At 40.7% G+C, this 22,042-nt stretch overlaps 1 protein-coding gene and 2 long non-coding RNA genes across 3 annotated transcripts in view; 2 read left to right on the top strand and 1 right to left on the bottom strand.

The window, feature by feature from the left end:
- Positions 1–22,042, top strand: part of slc2a13a (solute carrier family 2 member 13a) — a 106,005-nt gene that overhangs the window by 71,091 nt on the left and 12,872 nt on the right. The gene's annotated exons all lie outside the window — the stretch shown is intronic.
- On the bottom strand, positions 129–1,118 carry LOC146499743 (uncharacterized). Its single transcript, XR_014870204.1, has 2 exons — positions 973–1,118; positions 129–634 (listed from the first exon to the last, which is right to left on the bottom strand). It is a non-coding gene; the product is annotated as an uncharacterized LOC146499743 (long non-coding RNA).
- LOC146499742 (uncharacterized) lies at positions 2,177–10,900 on the top strand. The gene is made up of 2 exons (XR_014870203.1): positions 2,177–7,551; positions 7,627–10,900. It is a non-coding gene; the product is annotated as an uncharacterized LOC146499742 (long non-coding RNA).

Here is a 22,042-nt window from a genome sequence, read left to right as displayed (position 1 = left end):
GAAAAGAATGGTAATTATTGAGTTCCTGTTTCTCTTTATTCTTTATTATTCCTCTAGTTGCTTCTGTACGTTTTTTGCCGATTAACTACTCCCTCAGTTTTCAGCCGATTTTCTCCATTCAAACTTGAAAAAATTCTGCTCTTTCTGCTAATGCCAGCTATGACTTTTGGTGCTCATAACTTCTATACTTTTTGAGATATTGAATTTGTTTTGCAATATTTTTTGCCCATTTCTGCCATATCGGCCTCACTGATTTTCCTTGCCGGGCTGAGCTGTGTTTTAGCTCAGCGAGATGAGCATCCGTTCTCAGACTGGGAGGCCGGGGTTCAAATCCCGCTTATGGCTACATTTCTTTCAGTTAACAGTTAAACTTTTTAAACTCTTTTCAGCAGAAATTTAAATTTTTTTCACCACTTTTCAGCACAAATCCCATCTTTTTCAGCTGTTTTCAGCAAAAACCTCTTTTCAGCAGAATTTTCACCTCTTTTCAGCCCAAATTCTGCTTATTCACCTGTTCTTTAAAATTTTCAGCCTTTTCACCTCTTGTCAGCGCAACTTTCTGCTTCTTTACCTCTTTTCAGCAGAAATTCTGCTGATTCACCTCTTTTCTGCAAAGTTTTCAGCCTTTTCACCTCTTATCATCGTGGCTCAAGAGTTGGGAGTTCGCCTTGTAATCAGAAGGTTGCCGGTTCGAGCCCCGGCTCGGACAGTCTCGGTCGTTGTGTCCTTGGGCAAGATACTTCACCTACCGCCTACTGGTGTTGGCCAGAGGGGCCGATGGCGCGATATGGCAGCCTCGCTTCTGTCAGTCTGCCCCAGGGCAGCGGTGGCTACAACTGTAGCTTGCCTCCACCAGTGTGTGAATGTGAGAGTGAATGGGTGGATGACTGGACGTGTAAAGCGCTTTGGGGTCCCTAGGCGGGACTAGTAAAAGCGCTATACAAATACAGGCCATTTACCATTTATCAGCACAGTTCTCAGCAGCTTCTGCTCATTTCAGCAGAATTGTCCGTCTCTTCACCTCTTCTTTGTGAGAATGACTTTGGCTCAGTGAGATGAATAGCTGCCTTGAGAACAGAAGGGCCAGGTTCAAATCCTGCTCAGGGCAATGTTTTTTTTTAACACTTTTCAGCAAAAAATTCTCCGTCTTTACCCCTTTCAGTAGAATTTTTTGCTTTTCAACACTTTTCAGCAAAAAAATTCTGCTTCTTCACCTGTTTTCAACCAAATTTTAAGTTTCTTCACCGCCATACAACTTTTTGCAACTTTTCAACTTTTTCAGCTTTTTTCAGCAGACATCTTCAGCGTTAAGGCATCCACACAGCATTTTCGCAGGAAATGCAAATTTTTCTAGTTGAGATTGTGATTAAGGTTTACCAGTAAGGAAAACTAATGCAAATGTGTGTGTGAAATCTAGGGATAAAAGTGGTGCAAATAAGTGTAAGATAATGATTACTCACCTTTCTTGCCTGTGTCCTCTTCAAGGTGTTTGGGCAAATTTTTTCCTGGGGGTCCAAACACCATTTAAAGGTTCCGGGAGAGACCATTGGTAAAGAGAGTGTGGTGAATCTTGTTGTGCTTAGGTTTCTGGGTTTTTATAATACTGGGTTTGGTGTAACATTAAAGTGTGAAATATTTATTAATATGTAAATGTGAAATGTATTTATTTATTCTTATTGATATATTGTATACTGTGGTGGAAGGTTGGGATTTAAGAATTTACCCGAGAGTGGAATAATGGTTAAGTCTGTGACAGCTGAACATATTTAAGGCTGCCAGTTGTCATTAGAGGTGGATTTTTGTGCTGTGAAGCAGCTCGACGAGTTAATTGTTGTAAGGAGAGCTGTATTGGAAATAAATGCTTTTTTGTTCCACTACACTTGCCTTGGTCCATCTCACTGTGTTTCCAGCCGCTAAGGGCCGCCCTGTTACACTCCGTGTGGATAAGCCAATAATAAATCACTCGGTTGGTGTGTGTGTGTGTGTTTGTGTTTGTGTTCTTCGTATCCAAGATATTGAACTCGAGTATGTGAATTTAAAACTGTATAATCAAAAGCAAGTTGTTATTTTAGGGCCTGTCTTTGTGATGTCTCTGTAGTGTTTCAAAACCACATAAGACTAAGCCATGGTTATAATATCACCCAGAATCCATCTATTTTGTTGTCTCCTTATACAGCTCAGAGCTGCGATGACAGTTCAATTCAATTTTATTTATATAGTTCCAAAACTGTTGCCTCAAGGCACTTCATACTGTAAGAGAAAGGCCCGACATTAATGCAGGTTACACCCTCAACATGTTTCCAGTCCTTCACAGAGAGACAGACGACCGTGTAGTTGCACTTCCAGAGATCATTTACAATCAGCAGTTAAATTTACATGCATGGCACTGTCCTTTTCCAGCAGGAGGTCCACACAGGAACCTCCTTCCAAACTAAAATACTAATCAAAATGCAGCCATTGGACACTGTAAAGGGATGAGTAAATTAACAGTCAGTTTTAAGGCCACTGTAAAAGTCTTTTCACACCAGACCGATAAAATATTTCCTGTGTTATAAAATTAGCCAATCAGACTGATTGTGTCATTTTACTGGACAGATTTTTCAAATTTTTCCAAAAAGTAGACCAATCAGATCGCTGCATGTGGCAACAAGTGCGCTTGTAGCTCAAACACAGTCAAAACATCAGGACCAGCTCATTGTTGCTTAATGTCAACTTTTTTTCACCGTGCGTTTTTGAGGGTGAATTTTTCTCAAAAAAATAACACTTTAAGTGTGTGTTTACGTTACATGACGAGAAAAAGAATTAAGAAATGTTTACATTTACTGTACAAGGAAAAAAGGATCAGATGCCAGTGACAGCCTACTCAAAAGGAAATCACAAAAACAAAAGGAGAAGAGATGTTGCAAAGGTTGATTTGTTGGTATAAGCTTGAAAGTTCATAATACTCACCGTGCTTGACATTTTAGCTTCACAATTATAGATAATACCAGCTAATTGCTACAGCTATGGAAGCTAGGCGTTTGTCCTTTTTTGCAAAATAAAGGGTAACTGAATAATTCAATTGTAAATAACTAGACCAGCCTTTTTAATTGCTGTAGTATGTCATTATAGAGGTGCCACCTGCCCACTTTTTTAACCACTTATAAAGTCAGTATAAAGTGGACCAGTGTACATATTTTGAAAGGTAAAGGATCTGGGTTTAGAAGACACTGTTTAACCCAATTTGGGTGTTAAGTGTCTTGTCAAAGGACATTTTGGCACATAAACAATAGGAAGGAGGAAGCAGGGGAGTCATGAGCCATGTATCACAGGTGAACACCCAAATAAAGAAACAGCAAGGTCTATTTGATCTACAGATTGGTGTTACAATTCCAAACAAGCCTAGGGGTTAAAAATGAAAAGTCCATGCACTGATTGCAAAAATGATATTAATTTTATTAATTAGTACATTTGTTAGGGCTTCAGAACATGTAGTGAGAACTAAATCCTGATGACGACGTTCACAGTTGTAACCTGAGAACTAACTAGCCTCACACACTGGGCTGACAGAGGAAAATGTGAATCGGGATGATTGATATTAGGTGATAGAAACAATCTGCCTGCTCGCTGAAACTGAGGTGAATAACAAAAAACTCAGAGGGTTGCTGGATGAGGCGAGGACAGACTACAGAACGTAGAGAACAAAACGAAAGGGGGAGAACACAGCTGTTACCATGACAATACTCACCCTTCAGTGATGAATATAATGTAAAGATATGAATGATTAAAAACTATATTTGATCATCTTCCACCATACGGAGCATGGGCTGCTTTAACGACAGATTGTGCACTGTGTGTTGAGTTATTGCTGACGCCTCCCGTCACTCGTCATGTGTGCTGTATGCTTTGCTAGCCTCCCTGTCTACTGCCTCTTTTGTCTACCTCCAGTGAAGCTGCCAGGCTTGCCCCATTAGCCGGTGAGACATAAAGAAGGTCTGAGGAGCCGGTAAATCAGCCAGGCTTAGAAACAAGCTCCTCTCCCTGTCCCCAGCTGCTTTTTCTGATTAAACCACCAGGCTGGCACAGGCGACGAAGGAAAAGGGCAATGAGACAATCTGGCAGACAGGCAAAAAAAAAAAAATCCAGACCAAACTAGAAAAGCACATATTGGCTGCCAGTTCTAACAGTCCTCTCTCTCTCTCAAGTTAGGAACTTGACAGAAACGGATTGACAGTGTTCACTTTTTTCCTCCCTCTCTCCAAGTCACATATGTTCACACAGAGGGTACATTTGAGACCCTATTAGCACATTTTCCCACAGAAAGCCTCCCTCCTCCCGTATCTAACGAAAAAAGTGAACTCTTCTGGTCTTTATCAGAGGAATTCAGGCGAAAGATTGACTGAGATTGTAACTGACCAGCCAGTTCAACCAATAACATCTTGATGAAGTGACAAAGTTGCGTTTCTCGCTTCATCAAACTGACAGTTAACACGTTTCCCTCTGATTTGCCCTTTCATATCTAACATACTTATGGAGATCAGTGCTGCCTTAGGGGATATCTGTAATTATAAACCCCAGCCTGTCAAATACAGTTACAAACCTCACACGGTGTAAAAAAAAATTTTTTCTTTTCAGTCCAACTTCACAAAGGAGCAGTGGTTAACAGCACCTAAGTCAGAGATTCTGGTTAAATGAGAGCTTGAGATCTAGTCTAAGCATTAGTGATGTGCGATACCACTGATTTCCTTTCCGATCCGATACCAAGTAATATTCAGGGTGGTATCGACGATACTGATCCGATACCGATACTTTGTACAAATCTTGTTTTATTTATTGTATCTCAAATTATAGCGTCATAATGATTGCAGGACATCAGATTACTCGTTCTTATCACTTAATAGTGCAGAGTTCATCATATAGAAATAAAAAAAACTGAAGTTGTGGCTATTTTAACACCTTGCCTGCCTGAGGCACTAAAGGACTCTGTGAGAGACGTCTGTCTCGCCCTAGCAGCACCTGTCCCTCTCCTCCTCTTCAGTTCACCTCAACATACGCTCGTCATATTCTGTGATATAATTTACTCTGAGGTGTTTGACAAGGTTAGTGATGTTGCCACAACCATACATGCCAAACCTTCCGATTTTTCCGGGAGAATACCGAATTTTAGTGCCCCTCCCAAAAATCTCCCAGAGCCACCATTCTCCCGAATTTCTCCCGATTTTCCACCTGTGACGTACTACCCGGCTTTCTTTAGAAAGATACCCCCACTGTTTCCAGGCCGGCCAATAATAATGATGACATTTAATGTATTTTATCCGATAAATAAACATTGTAAAATGTATTTATCCCCCACCACCACCCCCACCCTTTTGAATATCTCCCTAATTTTGAGGTCTCAAGGTTGGCAAGTATGGCCACAACTCCTCACTCTTAGAGCACTTTTTTGCCACATGTATCGCAAACCACGTCTCAGCTGTTTGTGGAGGTAAAATAGGTTCGCACATGACTCCAATTACGCTCAGCCATTGTTGTGAGTGCGCACGCCAAGAGGCTGCGAGACATTTATACAGCCGTATTTTGCACATAATTATGAAAGGCGGAAGAGGAAGTAGTTCCTTTGAATGTAGACAATCCGAATGTTATAGTTTCTTTCCACTGTGTTCCTGTTAATGATTAACTACAAATTTACTCTAAATTACTAAAATATCGATATTTTAATGTGAGAATCGATTCTAGAACATCAATGATTGGTATCGGAGGAATCGATATTTCAGGATCGATCCGCACATCACTACTAAGCATCGCCTTTGCACCATTTATTCCTGTGCAGTCTGTGTTGGCATGTGGTTGCATTTTGTCACAATTCTGATTATGTTTCAGAAAGGTGTAGCTTGAACAGAGAAGTATAAATCTGCCTTTACACCTGCTCACACACTAAACTTGGTGCAGATTAGTATCACTTGCCTAAATGCTAATTTGTGCTCTGTTCTGTGTAATGTCTTGATCTTCATCCACAATCCCAGTAGGTGAATTTTTATCATGCCCAGCTGTTTGTGTTGCAATAACATTTCAGGAGTCTGTGAGATCAAACTATATACAGGTGTTGAAGCTGTATCTGGCAGGTGAGGATTTTTCTATTTGTGCTAGCAAGGCAGTGATCAGCTAACCTCTGCTGCTGTTCTATTACTGCTTTATGTATATTTAGCCAGCTGTACTCTACACTATATAAATAGATGTTATGTGAGCTATCGTGACTACTTTCCAGTATGAAGCTATTATAAAATGATAAAATACAGCAAGTAATACTTTAAATTAATATTTTTTTATTTTCTTCTCCTGCCCTATTTTCTTCGGTCATCAAATTACTTACTGCTTTATCTTTATTTACTTATGCGTGCATTAATGCAAAACGGTAATAAGAAAGGAAAACGGATGTGTGTAGAGTGCCCAGGCAGGACCGTTGGGTTATATTACTGGCTGATTTGTTTAGCACGTGTCTCCATGGCATCAGCTTCCTATCAAATTTAATTCTTTATTGAAAGTGCCTTAAGTTCTCCCAGATTGTCCCTGCCCACTTCAGCCCCATTAGCTGATAATTTAGCACTCCATTCTCTTCATGCATGGTCACTTAAAAAAAAAAAAGCCTATTGCTTAAAATTAGGTGCCCAAATGATAGTTTAAAACAGTATGTCATATATGAATACATTTTTAAATACAGACAATGGAAAACTGCGCAAGTGTATTTTTAACGGAAAGGTGCAGGGGAAAAAGTTTGCACATATAATATGCATACATGGAGATACTGATTATGTGGTACCTACACCAGCTCAGTGGGTAGTCTGCTAAGGCAGCGGTGCCCAACCTTTTTTGCGCCACGGACTGGTTTATGCCCGACAATATTTTCATGGACCGGCCTTTAAGGTGTCGCGGATAAATGCAACAAAATAAAACTAGTACCGGTACCGAAAAAAAGAAAATTTATTAAAAACACACGTGAAAAGACCAAGGAAAACCGAGTTAACAATAAAAGCGATAACAAAATAACGCTGAAAACCGATAAAAACCCTGAAAACTATACATTTCACACCTGAGCCTCAACTCTTGCGGCCCGGTACCAAATGACTCACGGACCGGTACCGGTCTGAGGCCCTGGGGTTGGGGACTGCTGTGCTAAGGTACTGATTTTTGCTGAATGACCATCAGCTGCTCTTAATCCAGTTTGTTGATCACTATAATGACTTGTAAAGCCTAGTTTGCACAATAAAATCATTATAATTTATGATGGCATGACTTTTATTTCAATAATGGGCAGTAAGCTAATGTAGCTTTGTTAACCTAGCTACATGTGCTTTTTATTTATTTATGTATTAAAAATTAAAAGTCCACAGTTGTGTTAGTGCCTCGGCGAGGGTGTCCTTGGTTACAGTACCAACAGCATCGTGAAAACAACATAATCTTTAGAGTTATATTCACTGTTTGACATTTTAGCTTCACAATTATAGATAGTACAGTGGAACCCCGACTTACGAAATTAATTCGTTCCCGAGGGTCTTTCGTAAGTCGAACATTTTCGTAAGTCGAAGCACCCATCACGCGTTTTGAGTGAGGCGATGCTGAACGATAGGCTCTAGGCTAATTGCTAACTAGAACAACAATACGTCGTTCAAGTGGAACCGCGAAGCGCAAGTACGGAAGCCAAGGGCTTGTCACATGATTCGGAAGGCATTGTGGGCATTGTAGGCTCAGCCAATCAGAGCCAGCGGATTTCGTTACTCGGGCATTTTGCCGTAACACGGGCAAAAATATTTCTGTTCAGTGCCTTCGTAACTTGAATTTTTCATGAAACAGGGAGTCCGTAAGTTGGGGTTCCACTGTACTAGCTAATTGCTACAGCTATGGAAGCTAGGTGTTTGCCCAATCCATAGAAAGCTGACCTAAGCCATAACTAAAGATCTACCGAGCTTCTGTTGCGCAAGATTTAAGACATCAATAGTGCTGAAACTGCAGAAGTATCAGTAGTGGTTTAGGGTTTGTTTGCAGAAGATCAAATGATTCTTTTTGTTACTTCAAATATATTAAAAGGCCTACAGAGAACTAAAACTGGCCATGAGTATGCATAATGGCCGTGGACATGGTCCCATACGTGCCATTATTATTTTACAGCCGCTTGATTTAAACTCATGTGTCAGGTGCTCTCCCTGAGCTCTCTTGGTGTTATATGAATAACCTCCTTGGTTTCACTCACACACACACACACACACACACACACACACACACACACACACACACACACACACACACACACACACACACACACACACACACACACACACATTCAAAAACTGTCAGAGAAACCTGTGTGATGAAAAATGTATTTATCAAGAATGCATCACTCGGGGAAAAAAAGAAGCTGGATGGATGGCTGTGTGGATCACATCAGTAACATGCATCCTGCAGGAGATTTTCTTTTTTTATGGATCTCCCTTCCCATCTCTGTTGTTTAGCTATAAATGCAGAACAATGTGGTACAGCAGTTGGTCAAATTAGATATCATCTTTTTGCATTAGCTGATGGATCATTTCAAATGAATTAGCCTCATAATCTTGCACGTAAAGGTCACTGTGTACTGGTGGGAAATGTGTGTGTGCATCCTGTGAGTGGTGAACAAACTATCTTAAAAGACAGGAAGATCTTCCAACTGGGCTGGAGAGTAGAGTAAAAACAGAGAAGAGGAGGGCAGAGGAGATCTGACATTGATGGTGATGAGGTGGAGGAAGGGCCATGGAGGGGGATCAAGGCAGATGACAGGAGAGGAAGTGTAAGATTTATGAAGGAAGACAGAGAAAGAGGACAAGAAATATTGAGCTGTGGATGAAAAGACCCGTGTTCTTTTATTCTCTCTGTTTCTTTGCTGCTTGTTGCAACAATCATGTTGAGAAGGTTTTTTGTTCTTCGCTCCAGGTTTCTCAAAAAGTAGCATCACGGACTTCTAACCGAGTACAACCAATGCTTTAGACTGCACACTTACCAAAATAGTGGTTTGATCCAGAAGTTGAAGCAATTATGTGCAAAAAAAGAGATGCTTTTCAGAGTATTAATGACCAGTGGAATGTGCATACTTTATCATGCAAACACTGCAAACATTTCCTGAAATCGTTCACGTGGCATGTTTCCTTTTCTGCTTTTATTTTCTCCTGCTTGCACTTTGTAAGCTCTCTCATGGTGTGAACTTTAATCTTTTCCAAAAGATGAGAAAATAAGTCTCGGAAAGTCCAGAAGTGACATTTTATTCCCAACACCTTGGCCAAATTTCCTTCAACCAGCACTACAATAATGGTTAATTATCACCACAAGTAGAACAAACTACTAAAACTAAGTGCTTTGTGAAATATATGAATTTAGGTAAAGGGGGCAAGACAATCTAGCTTGGCATAGAAACTAGAGATTTATACCAGAATACAATGGCAGTTGGTATCCAGTATATGCAACAGACTTCGATTCTATTTGTCAGAATTTAAATTGCCAAGTATGCTAATGACAAATTGATAACACAGCAATTAATAATACAGTACAAGCTCTGCAGTCTCAGTGAGCTTGATCAATTCTCGATCTGCCAGATGTTCTAGTTCAGCGGTCCCCAACCTTTTTTGCGCCACAGACCAGTTTAATGTCAGACAATATTTTCACAGACCAGCCTTTAAGGTGTCGTGGATGAATACAACAAAATAAAATGATACGACCAAGACAAAAACTGTGGTATTTTTTAAATGTAATAATAAATGCGAATTCACTGTGTAATTGTGTAGCTTTATTAGCAGCGTCCTCCTGAAATGCGCCAACAACACTGAGAGTAACATCCTCCTCTCCGCCCCTTAATGCTCTCTGGTCGCTATGGTAACAAGTAAATACTTCTTTCAAAATAAGACACACAACTACGACACGGGAAAAGACCCAGGAAACCGAGTTAACTGTAAAAACCCTGAACACCATCAATTTCACACCCGAGCCTCAACTCTCGCGGCCGGTACCAAACGACTCACAGACTGGTACCGGTCCATGGCCTGGGGGTTGGGGACCGCTGTTCTAGTTGGTTTTCCTCTAGCTTACAATCGACCGCCAACAAGGACTACTGTCAGTAGCTGCTGTCCAAGACAGTGGAGTTGGGTTTAGTCCAACCTTGAGGTGAGAATCTCACTGGAGAAGAAGCTAAATGATATCCGGCAAGAAAACCAGGTAAACATGAAATTGAAAGACCTTAGGCTAGTTAGCTAACAGTGGCAAAATTGTCCAAATAAGAGCAAAGGAAGTGTCCACTATTAATTGGTGGCAGATGGAGTTTTTCTCTGAAAAATAAAAATGCTAAAAAAAAAAAAAAAGCCACTTAATATAATTGGCCAACTGTTAATAGACATCTTACCCAAGTAGTCTTTGCGTGGTAAACTCACTTCCTCACTTCCCACTACCCAGGTGCTGTTAATAATATATATGTATGGTAGTTTTCTCAGGTTCTCATCTTAGAAACAACCTTCTCTAATGCTGTGACATCCTAATAATATAAGATATCAGAGATACATCTTTGCCAACATGCAGTGCAAATCACTATAATTTTATTTACCTCATGGAACAGCCACATATGTATTGAGAAAACCAGCATTGTGGTATTAAATGTAGCTACTATATGAATGCATATAATCTCAGTGTGCTTTGTCATGTTGCCAAGTACTCATTTTGTTGTTGCAACATGCCAGTTGGCCCTCGCAGATGGTCCCACAGATAAATGTCATGTTGGAAATGTCACAAAAAACAGTTTTACGTGGTCACTCTGCTGGCGGGCCGGCGAGGAGCTGGCAGAGCTTGCACTGATCTGCGTGTGTTTTGTGTGCATGCAATCCAAGAAGCTAGACCAAAAAAATAAAAAATACTGGGTTGTTTTTGCCTGTGTGTGTGTTTTCAAGCATTCATAAGCAACTTAATCATGCCAACATCTTCTGTCTCCCACCGAGACACAGCCAGACCTTTTTAATGACAAATATTCTAATTTAGCTTCTAATCAAATGCATACAGAAACGCATCACACTCGCATGCTCCTCACAGCAGGATGTCATGTGTGAAGCAGTCTTATTAAGTAGCTGGATTGGTGTTTACTACACATGACAACAAATACAACCAGTGGAACATAGTGCAACGTGATCATTATTTGCAGTTATTTGTGTGCTAGTTTTGATACGTGACATGGGTCAAGTAATTAAAAATAAACTATGTTCAATTAGCTAAAATATTTCCAGTGGCTAACACTATATAAATTTGTCAACTAATTTATTATCACTAACATTGTACCTTGGGATAATGTTAATAGGCTACTTGCAACCATCCTAACACTTCAGTCTGTGACCTGTCTACAAAATATAATGTTGAAAATTTAAATAAATCATCTGCCCAATAATGTCTTTGTTGTTGCACCATTTTTTGTTTGTTTTTGCACTCTGGTATTAAATTGAGTATTAAGAGTCATGTAATTTTTTTGGTATTGGTACTAACTACTCAACCTGTGGTATCCTGGTATCATGACATTCCTAGAACAAGTAAAAATTTCAGAAAAATCTGCATTTTTTAGATTAAATATGTAAATTAGCAATAAGCAATGTGTCAAATTTGCAAGAAACGGCTCTTTCCACTTATAATACTACTTTCCCCCCATAAATCTGTACTTTTTGTGTTATAAATTTGCCATTTTGGGTGGAAGTTTTAATGTTTCAGAGACTTTTTGACCCTATTCATCATCTAGCTCATTACACCTCTGATTGTTTTTTCCAATAGAGCTATTCTGTTACCTGTGCTTGCAAAAATAAACACAAAGATAATGGCACAGCAACATTCAGAACATCCCAAACTATTCTTTTTCAGAGACTTTGGTAATTTTGCTACTTGTTGCGTAGATAGCATGCCAGCTACTGAAGTGAGCGTAGTCCTTGCATCCCAGCTAGCCACGTACGTGCTAGCTTAGTCACAAAAGCTTCTCAAACTCTTGTCTATTATATTTATAAGATTTACAGATGTAATTTGTTCTAAAAATGTTCATTCCATCCATCTTCCTCGGCTTTATCCGGGGCCAGGTCACAGGGGCAGCAGCCTAAGCAGAGAAGCCCAGACCTCCCTCTCCCCAGCCATGTCCTCCAGCTTATCCAGGGGAACACCAAGGCGTTCCCAGGCCAGCCGAGAGATATAATCTCTCCAGCGTGTCCTGGGTCTGCCCCGGGGCCTCCTCCCGGTGGGACATGCCCGGAACACCTCACCCAGGAGGCGCCCGGGAGGCATCCTTGTCAGATGCCCGAACCACCTCAGCTGGCTCCTTTCGATGTGGAGAAGCAGCAGCTCTACTCTGAGCCCCTCCCGGATGGCCGAACTTCTCACACTAGAACCCTAAAAATGTTCTATACTTAATTTAACAGACAGTGTAGAACAGACCTTCCCAAAGTGTGGGGCCCGCCCCCTAGGGGGGGCACAGAGCCATTGCAGGGGGGGCGCAGAATGAAAAGGGGAGAAAAAAACGAAACGCTTGGACACTGCTAGCACGGCATCCGCAGAAACGCAAAGCAGGAGATGAAGAATCGCTGAATATGTTTCCAAACCAACTTCATTCTAAGCCAAAGACTTGAAAATATGGTGAAGCATATCTGCCCTTTGGCTTCACCTGCACAATTGCCGAGGTAGGTCTCCCCTGCAGAATTGGTTTTCCCTTCGTCAGGAGCAGCGCTGGGCTGTTCAAATCACAGACAAACAGGATCCCACAGCTGTTTATGTTTTTAAACCCATTTTGCACAGAGAGGCATTTTTTGAAAAATGTATTGATAGCAATGTTGACACATGATTATACATGAAAAAAAAAAAACTACACGTAAAATAATCACACCGTGACGCCTCTGCCTTTCTAAATGGAAGGACAGTAACTGTGTAAAACCTGCAGATAGAGACAAAATACTGTTAATCTGACTATCTGGCATTCTGCAATTCATCTCATGTAAACAATAACGTGGCGCACAGCGTGACGTGAAAAAGGCACATACCTTTGACGTTGTGTGACGAACTCTGTATTCCTCATTCACACATAAACGCAAAAAAGGAGTTAAAAAAATCTCAGTTTTCGGTGATTCAAAACGCCGTTTACGTGTGGACGAAACAGCTGCGTTTTCAAAAATACCCGTGTAGGTGTGGACATAGCGTAAAAGAGTTAATAGTTTATTTTATTGCTACTTGTAATTTATTGCAGATTTCTTGTATTTGCTTAATTGTTTACTAAATGTTTGAGGTGTGAAATAAACCGCAATGGAGCAAAATATGGGTGTGTGTGGCTGGAGGATGTGTTTGTGCACACGCGAGAAAGGGGGGGGGCTAACATTGTTGTTCGCTAACATTGGTGCAGTTGTCTGCTGCCTCTTAGCTCTCCTCCGGATATTCATCCCTCTATATATTTTAACTTCAGAGGAGAATGGTATAAAAAGGAGGGTGCAGGACCACTAATAAGCTACAAAGTCTTTCTCCATTCAGCAATTAACATCTCTCCAGTCACCCAAAGGTCAGTACTGTCAAAACACTGTTGAACAGCACAAAGCAGCAATTTCAACAACATGATGAGCTAAAACTTGTGTTACTGTGAACTACCGTTTTTCACTACTGTTGGCTACTTATCACTTCCATTTCTGTAGAGCTTTTGCCTTCTTTTTTACAGCCAACCAAATTAACTAAACATTAACTTCCCTATGTGGTAAATGGACTCCTATATTTACCATATTAATTTAATGTCATTAATTTATTGATTGATTTAGGAGTTTTGTATTTTCTACTACTTGAGGAGTGGGGAAGCAGGAGAGTGCAAAGTGTGTTTAATTCTGTGATAGTGGCAGACATCTGCAGATGTTACACTTGGTGCTTTGTGAATGCGGATTTGTGTGAACGTGCATGTGTGTTTACAGAGCTGCCAATCAGAACATCAAGTGTGAGGTTTACCTATTTGGGCTGAGCCTTTGTTTTTTGTTCCGGAGCGTAAATGTAATGCAGTTCTGCGTTCATATGCATTCATTTGAAAAATAGGCCAGTTCCCAAGAGAGTCTCTGTCTCCCTGTTTCTGTCTGTCTCTCTTTCATGCACTCCCTCCCGATATATGTCTCTCTTTCTCTCTCCCCATATTTTTCTTATCTGTCCAATTGTTCTTGTTTTCACACCCACGTCCCTCATTTTCTATTTTCTCCATCCATTCAGTCTTTTTCTCACCTTTCAGTCTTTTTCTCACTTCTTTCTCTCTCTCTCTCTTTATACATGCCTCCTGTTGTTTCTCTGCTCTGACACCTTGTCTGTTACACTCTTACTCAGTGAATCGGTCACTCAGTCACGTGCAAACACTTGCTCGTACATGCGCACCCACACACTCACTGCATTCCCACTCACACACACTTAACACTTGTTTGCTCGCTTCATCTCATAATTTCACTGCTGCCTTACAGCTGATCCTTCAGCTGCCTCTAAATCCATACTATTAGGTTACATAATTAGATTAGTGCTCTGTCAATAAGTAGCACTCTGTTAGAGCTTCCTTGAATATTGGAGAACCCTTCCCTCTACTCTTCTTTCACACCCCAACGCACATGTTTACTTTTCTAGCCTATAAATACAGGTAATAAAACAATATGTAACTACTTGTATTTGAATACAGGTAAATAAAAGATAAAATGCCTTCTTACAGGGTCTGTTTGACAGTTTAATTAGACGATTAAGCGTTGTCTTGTCTGATTTGCATTCAGTTACATCAGCTGAACATAAAAACTTTAGGGTTGCCAGTTTTGATGGAAGGGAGGACATTTTTGCTTGTATATTCTGATATGCATCATACATAAGCTATAATTATGCTTAGATTAAAATTAACCAATTGATGATTAACAATTGATGATTGTTGCCTAGCTATAAGGTTTTTATTTTTCTACACAGACAGTGTGAAAGATGGATAGAAGGAAGGATGTGGCTGTAAAACACTCCCTCATTGGCAAACGTCTTGTGACAACAGATAATCCTTCATTTTACAACATGGCATAACCAAGATCTGTCATGAACCGAAGTTCAGTACACAAGCTGGACCCAGAAGCAGAGACAATACGCACAGGAGTACGAAAAATAAATTTTATTTCAACTAAAGGTGCCCCGGAAGGGTCAAAGGAAAACACGCGAGAAACTAGAAAAACCAAGGGACCGGGGGATGAGTTACGCAGGAACGCCGTAATCGGGACTGTGGGAGGCTGCAACAGAAAGAGGAAGAGAGTTACTGGGGAGCGGGGAAATAGCAGCATACGTGGGGGAGAGTATGAGTCTTACAGTCAAAGCGGGGCTGTGGGAGCCGGAGTTAGGGGTGAGGGTCCACGGGGGAGCTCCATGAAAGTAGAGGCGATTGGTACCGGAGGCGATCCAAACTCCAGACGGGCAGGTGGCTCAAAAACACGCTGTTACCGCTGTGAGACGACTAACGGACTGGCGTGGAGCAGCTGGCTGGGCTGGATCAAATAGTCCATCTGATAATCGCCTGAGATGGGATGCAGGTGTGGAGTTAACAGCCACACCCATGGGCGTGGGCATCCCATCAGCTCCTCGGACACCGGGCCGCGGACCATGACAAGATCTATAAACCCAACTTAGTTCTTTATTCAGTATGACCCAACACGAGTGTCTGGCCTCAGAAACCCATTAGGAAAGCGTTTACCTATAAACCTCTGGGGGACCAGAAGGCTTTTTGGACCCACAGCTATCGCCACCTGGTGGTCTGCAGATAGAATGCAGGTTTGTAGGCGCTTTTTTGTTTTTTCCTTTTGTTGTTGTTTATTGTGGGGGTTTTCTTGCATGCAAGCAAGTCTACATAGGTTGTTTGGCCATAATCCTATATTCTACCAAATATGTACAAAATCTTTTAGTTAGCAAGACACATCCATGAATCACCCATGAAACGCTGAAATGCATCTTTAATTATCCAAACACTGAAGACAACCCTGCTGACACATAATGTTTTACTTTAGATAAGTTATAAAAAAAAGTGCCACTAACAAGGGTTTGTGTTAGTAAGTAAACATACTTATTTCTGCTGTTTAGCATTTCAACATTGAGGCGGGGGAGCATTAGAGCTAGACAACCTCAAGGTACACAGCAAGGAGCTGCAGTTTGTGTTTTCACTATGTCACCAAGAATGACTGCTTTTCTGTGCAGCTTGCTTATTTGATAAAACACTGTTTGTTTTTACTATAATATAATAGTTTTTTAAAGACAAAATGGCTTATGCCAGGAATGGGCCACAAAAGGAACTGTAGCTTATTGTTTATTGTTGTGGCCCTCCACAACAGTCCCAGTTTCTTATGGTGGCCATTTGAGAAAATCAACTGTCCATCCCTTGCCCATGCTCTCAACGTCAGGAGCAAACTGCACAATTAATTAAACTCTATAATTCTCTGGAACATACGCATGTCTTCAAAACTTTTGGGATACTTTGTAGAAATGTATAACTGACTTGTACGTAATAGGCTTAAACACTAAAAGCTACCAGCACGGCACTTTAAGAAGACCTGACGTGTCCTTCCAACGAGTCAGCAGCCTCCAAGAGAATCCTGTAAGGTGACAGTAAATGTCAAGCATGAGTAAGAGGTGTCCTGTCATCACCACCCATGTCAAATGTGCGAGGATCAGTAGGGAGCCATCGAATTCAAGAGTGAGACAGTTTTTGTCTGTTGTTTTAAAAAAAGAAACACTTGTATTCATTTTAAAAAGGAGTGTTAATCCGTGTTTCCATTTTCAGACAGGTCAGGGCCAGATCACACCTTCTGTTATGTGCTTTACGCCAACACTTCACACCACAGCAGGGTCAGACTGGGCCTGAAAATACTGTTTTGTTTTGCTGTTTTACCCAGACCAACCAGCCACAACCACACCACAGATATTCCACCATGCCCACCTCATCAACACATATACAAACACACCACCTCTGAGCACACTTACAGACATGATGCATGGATACTCTAGGCCATGGTAACACTACATACATCTATTTTAGGAGCGAGGGAAATGTTTGAAACCAGCAGCTGTAATGCATTATTTACAGTATTTGGACACAGGGAATCGATCATAAAATCATTCCCATTCTTTAGTTGCACGAAAAAAAGACTAATAATGTTTAATGAAGCTAAAAAAAAAAAAGAAACCACTGCACTGCAGCTCTCGTGTTGCAAAAACACTGAGGGCCTGGAAACAGAGAATTCTCTTAGCAGATCTTACTACCATATTTCCCGGACTACAAAGCGCACCTGAATATTAGCCGCACAAGCTAAAATCAGGGGAAAATCCTGTTTTGTACATACATTAGCCGCACCTGACTAAAAGCCGCAGGTGTTTCAATGTTGACTTATCATATGTAAGAGAATATGCACAAAGGGAATTGTCAGGAAAGAGATGGCTGTTTGGAGACACACCCCTTTTATTAATATTTTAAAAAACAAGTTACGGGTACATATTTGCATAACTTTTTAGGTATATGTACAAGTAGCGGTAATTACAAGTACGAAACATGTACTGTGCTTCATAAATGAGTAACAAATGTAGTACATAACAATAACCTACAGCACCCCAGAAAAATAGATTCGGCCTACCTTTTAGGCTCAGGTGCAGTGACACGGCTTTAACAAGAAGAAAAGTCAGTCATTCACCACCATCTTTCTCTTCTTCCTGCGCACTAAATCCTCCAAAGTCCTCTTCTCCAGTGTTGGAAACAAACAGGCTCAGGATGGCTTCGTCATCCACTCTCCGCTTCTCTCCTTCGTTGTCACTTTCAAAACCAAACAAATCCTCGTTGTCAGTGTCGGAGTCGAACACCCTCTGAAGGGCCGTGGCGGTGTCCTCCTCTCCATCATGCAGCAGTCCAGCCCTTCGAAATCCGTTGGTGATCATGGATGTTTACACACTTTTCCACGCTGTCAGAATCCACTGGTGGAGTTGAGCATAACTTGCTTTTCGCAAGCTTATTGCCACTCGTCATCCACGCCTCCCGCTGAACGCGTAGCGCTACTTTGAAGTTTGTTTTTCGCGCTACTTGTACGGCACTATGTTGCCTGGCGGATGGACATGTGACCAACATACCACTCTTCAACCCCGATCCTTCCGCCAGGCAACGTATTGCCGTACAACAGCGGAAAAAACAAAACAAATCGTCTTACGATATCACAAAAATCATGGACAATCCATAGAAAAGCCGCACCTGACTAAAAGCCGCAGGGTTCAAAGCTTGTGCAAAAAGTAGCGGCTTATAGCCCGACAATTACGGTAAATAAAAGTTTCCTACTGTAGCTTTTTCCAGCGCCACTTTTTGTGCTTTGCTTCTAAACTGTGTCTTTAATTGAGAGACTTTTATGGCACAGAGTGGCTGCATAGTTTTGAAAGTTTGCAGATGATGTAACAATTACAGGACAGTAAAAGACGGGGACCTGACTCTCCTGTGACTACGCTATAGCCTGTTTCCTCTAGCTCAGCTCTTACAGGTGCTTTGAAGTTTTTCTCTCAAAGACTGCTCTGATTGTTAACAGAAATGAAAGCACAGAGATTTTATGCAACAGCCCTCTGAAATTACCTCAGACTGCTGTTTCATTCAAAGCCTACATGGAGTATTTCCTGTCGCTCTGTGATGTGTGCTAATAGCCGACAACTAGTGGGTGTTTTAGACCGCGAGGTGTCACTTTGTATGAGAAGTGACACCTGAAACCCTTCAGGTTTGTAGTGCTACAGAAAAGCTATGATATCATAAAGGGGGAAAATGCCAAGAAACAACACATATATAATACAAATATTTACACTTAACCATGACACTACAAATTGATTTCATTATCAAATAAACAGACTGGTTTAATTCGGAACCACGCTGTTCATACACATAAGGTAATACCCAGAAATTAACCGAAGAACATTACATCCCAACATCCTGCACTACAGTGCTCTCAATGTGACACCATGTCATCCAGTGAGGAATGTCCATGGGAATACTGAGCTGCTTCACTTCTTTGTACATTGATCTCTTATACCAGAGTATCAGTCTGTCTCCTGCTCGAGCGCTGTCATAAGCAGCCTGCTATTTGCAGGTGAGCAAATATACAGAAGGAAAAAGAAAACGTTCTTTGTTTTTCTTTTCTTTCCGGTTATAAATGTATTGCTGTGGAAAGACATTCATTTCAAAATTAGATACTTCAGTAACATTCAAATGTTTTTGTTTACTCTTATTAGGGTTGTGGGGGGACTGGAGCCTATCCCAGTTATCATAGGTTGAGAGGTTGGGTACATCCTGGTCCGGTCACCAGTCTGGCACAGGGCTAACACAGAGAGACACACAACCATTCACACCTATGGGCAATTTAGAATTACTGATGACCCTAACCCCAATAACTGCATGTCTTGAGCCACACCTCTTTTCTTTTTTCTTTTTTTAAAGATTGCTGGAAAAATGGGAAATATAAGAATGTATTGAAATACCTACAAGTAGGGCTGCCACGATTAGTCGACTATTAAAATCGTCAACGACTAATTTAATAGTCGACGCTTCGTTTGAAGCTTTGTAAGATGACAAAAGCAGCAGGAATAAGTAGTAGTATTTAAGAGTGTAATAACGGACTGAAACAGAAGATGGCAGCACTGCATGTACAAGGATGCCAGCTGCCGTTAAACCCCGAAGAAGAAGTAGCTCTGTCCCAGAATTCATAGCGCAGCCCAGCTCAATTTCCAACAATGGCGGCAGCTAGTTAGTTTTAATATTACTCTTATTATTCTTTTTGGGTCACAAAATAAACGATTAACATATTTTCAGGCGAGAATGTAGCTGTGTAAACCTCAAATATCTGCTCAGTTTATCAAGACACCACATATTTTCAAAAGCGCTCCGACGTTTTCGGCTCGATAGCTAGCCGGGGGCAAGGCTCACCAGAGCTCGTGAGAACACCGGACTCCCGGCAAATCGTTTTCAAACCCACCGCTGTCATTCGCTACTCAGGTTAAACATGATATATAAGTCACTTAGATAACTTAAAAATGTTATTGTTTGGCTTTTTTTAGTATTTTATTTGTTCCTGAGTAAATCAGTTTGGCTGAGATTAAAGTTATAGTTTTTACACAGCTGAATAAACGTCAAGCAGACAGCTGATTATCAGAAGTGTGAGATGCTCGAGAATATACTCCGGTGTCCCGTTATATTTTAGATAGCAAGGAGTTTATTAAACTTCACCGAAACAATCTGCAAATTTCATTAAAATTTAATAAACTATCATTTTGTCTTTATTTTTAGTTACCACATACCTTAAACACTTTATATAAGAGCAGATGCTCCTGGTGCAATAAGCTGGATTGAAAAATGGATTTGATTAGTCGACTAATCGCAAAAATAATCGGTGACTAGTCGACTATCAAAATAATTGTTTGTGGCAGCCCTACCTACAAGTAATGTTGATGTCCGGGCGCTGGGGAGGCCGTCCATGATTGTTAGTGTTCCAGTGTTTGTTTTTCTCAGGGTATGCTTTTACAGCAATGACAGGATCATTGTCACGCTGAAAAAGTATGCAGTCATTTGCTTTCCAGATGGTATTGCATTGTGGATCAAAACCTGATGGTACTATTCTGTCTTTATAATTTATAAATCAGTTTTGACAAGAGCTCCAACACCACTGGCTGAAACGCTGCCGAAAAACATGCCAGAGCCTCCGCTATGTGTTAAAGATGGCTGTAGTGTAGACACTCACATAAATAAATAAAAGTAAAAACACAATTTTGAAATTTTTTTTTAGCCCTATAATACCCTCTGTATCATATTTGATATATGAGTCTCTGAGACCTCTATCTTAGCCATAATTTCAAAATGTTATGGACAAAACTCTTTTTTTTTTTTTGTCTAAAATTAACATTGTAGTTAACAAAAAGTTGCCAAAAAAGCCCAATGTATCAAATGCGATAAAAAAAAAATAATAATACATATATAATAGAAATATATCATACACAACATGATATAGCAAAAAAAAAGTGGATTTTGTTATAAGAGTTAATAAACATCTCAGTTCCAAAAATTTTTTTGATGGGTTGGGTCTTACAGGGTTAAAGTTGATTTATCAACTTATAGATGAGTAGTTCTTTATATATTATGTTCCCCATTTATTTCTTTTTTTTTTTTCCATTGAGATTTCATCATGACACCTTAGAATGACACCGTAGCACTTGATGATGGATAACAATGTCTTTTAGAAATCCGACGGCCATGTTTGCCTCTCGAGCGCCTCTTTGGGCCTGAAATGCTAGAAATGCTAGCCTGAAATGCTAGTTCGGAGATGCTTTTAACATTTAACACACTGTGGTCAAAAAATGATCATTTTGTTTCTGGAGGCTGTTGTTCACAGTACTTTTTAAGTCAGAACACAATGTGTGCGCGTGTGTGTGCGTGTGTCTGTGCTGTAATCAGGAAGATGCAGGGCTGGAGATGGAGCACAGCGGGCTGTACTGCTGAGAACAGAAATAGTGCTTTTACTCCTGCTGCTGCTCCAAAACCGACTCATTTCTCATGCGTGTGTGAGTGTGTGTCCATTAAGCACGTGCATTTTTGCCGGCACATATCTCAGTCTGCAGAAGCCTAATAATTCCATCAAAAACATTTATCACCTCATGCACCTTATAAGACTGTAGGTCATGCTTTTAAACCCGAGTTTCACACCATCTCATTTCCTTTTCTGTTCCCGTTCTGTCTGAGTGGATACCATGGCAGAAAAAGTAAAGTGTTATTATGCAAATCCCTCAAATGAATGTCTTTGTTTTGGGAGAGAGAGAGAGAGAGAAAGCCAAGAACACGAGAGAGAGAGAGAACAAGAGCGAGATAACGATGCTTTTGAAGAGATGAAAAGCAGAATGCTAATTCTGAGCTGCCTTTAGAGACACAGGCAGGCAGACAATGCTGTAGATTTATTTGAGCTTTTTCTTAATGAGTCTTACCTTCTTTGTATTTGTGTTGCATTCTCTCAAGGTTGCT

The sequence above is a fragment of the Neolamprologus multifasciatus genome, chromosome 17 (genome assembly GCF_963576455.1).
Source record: "Neolamprologus multifasciatus chromosome 17, fNeoMul1.2, whole genome shotgun sequence".
Lineage (NCBI taxonomy): Eukaryota > Metazoa > Chordata > Actinopteri > Cichliformes > Cichlidae > Neolamprologus > Neolamprologus multifasciatus.
Note: the sequence above shows the minus strand (reverse complement) of the source record. Positions and strands in the feature narration are given on the sequence as shown.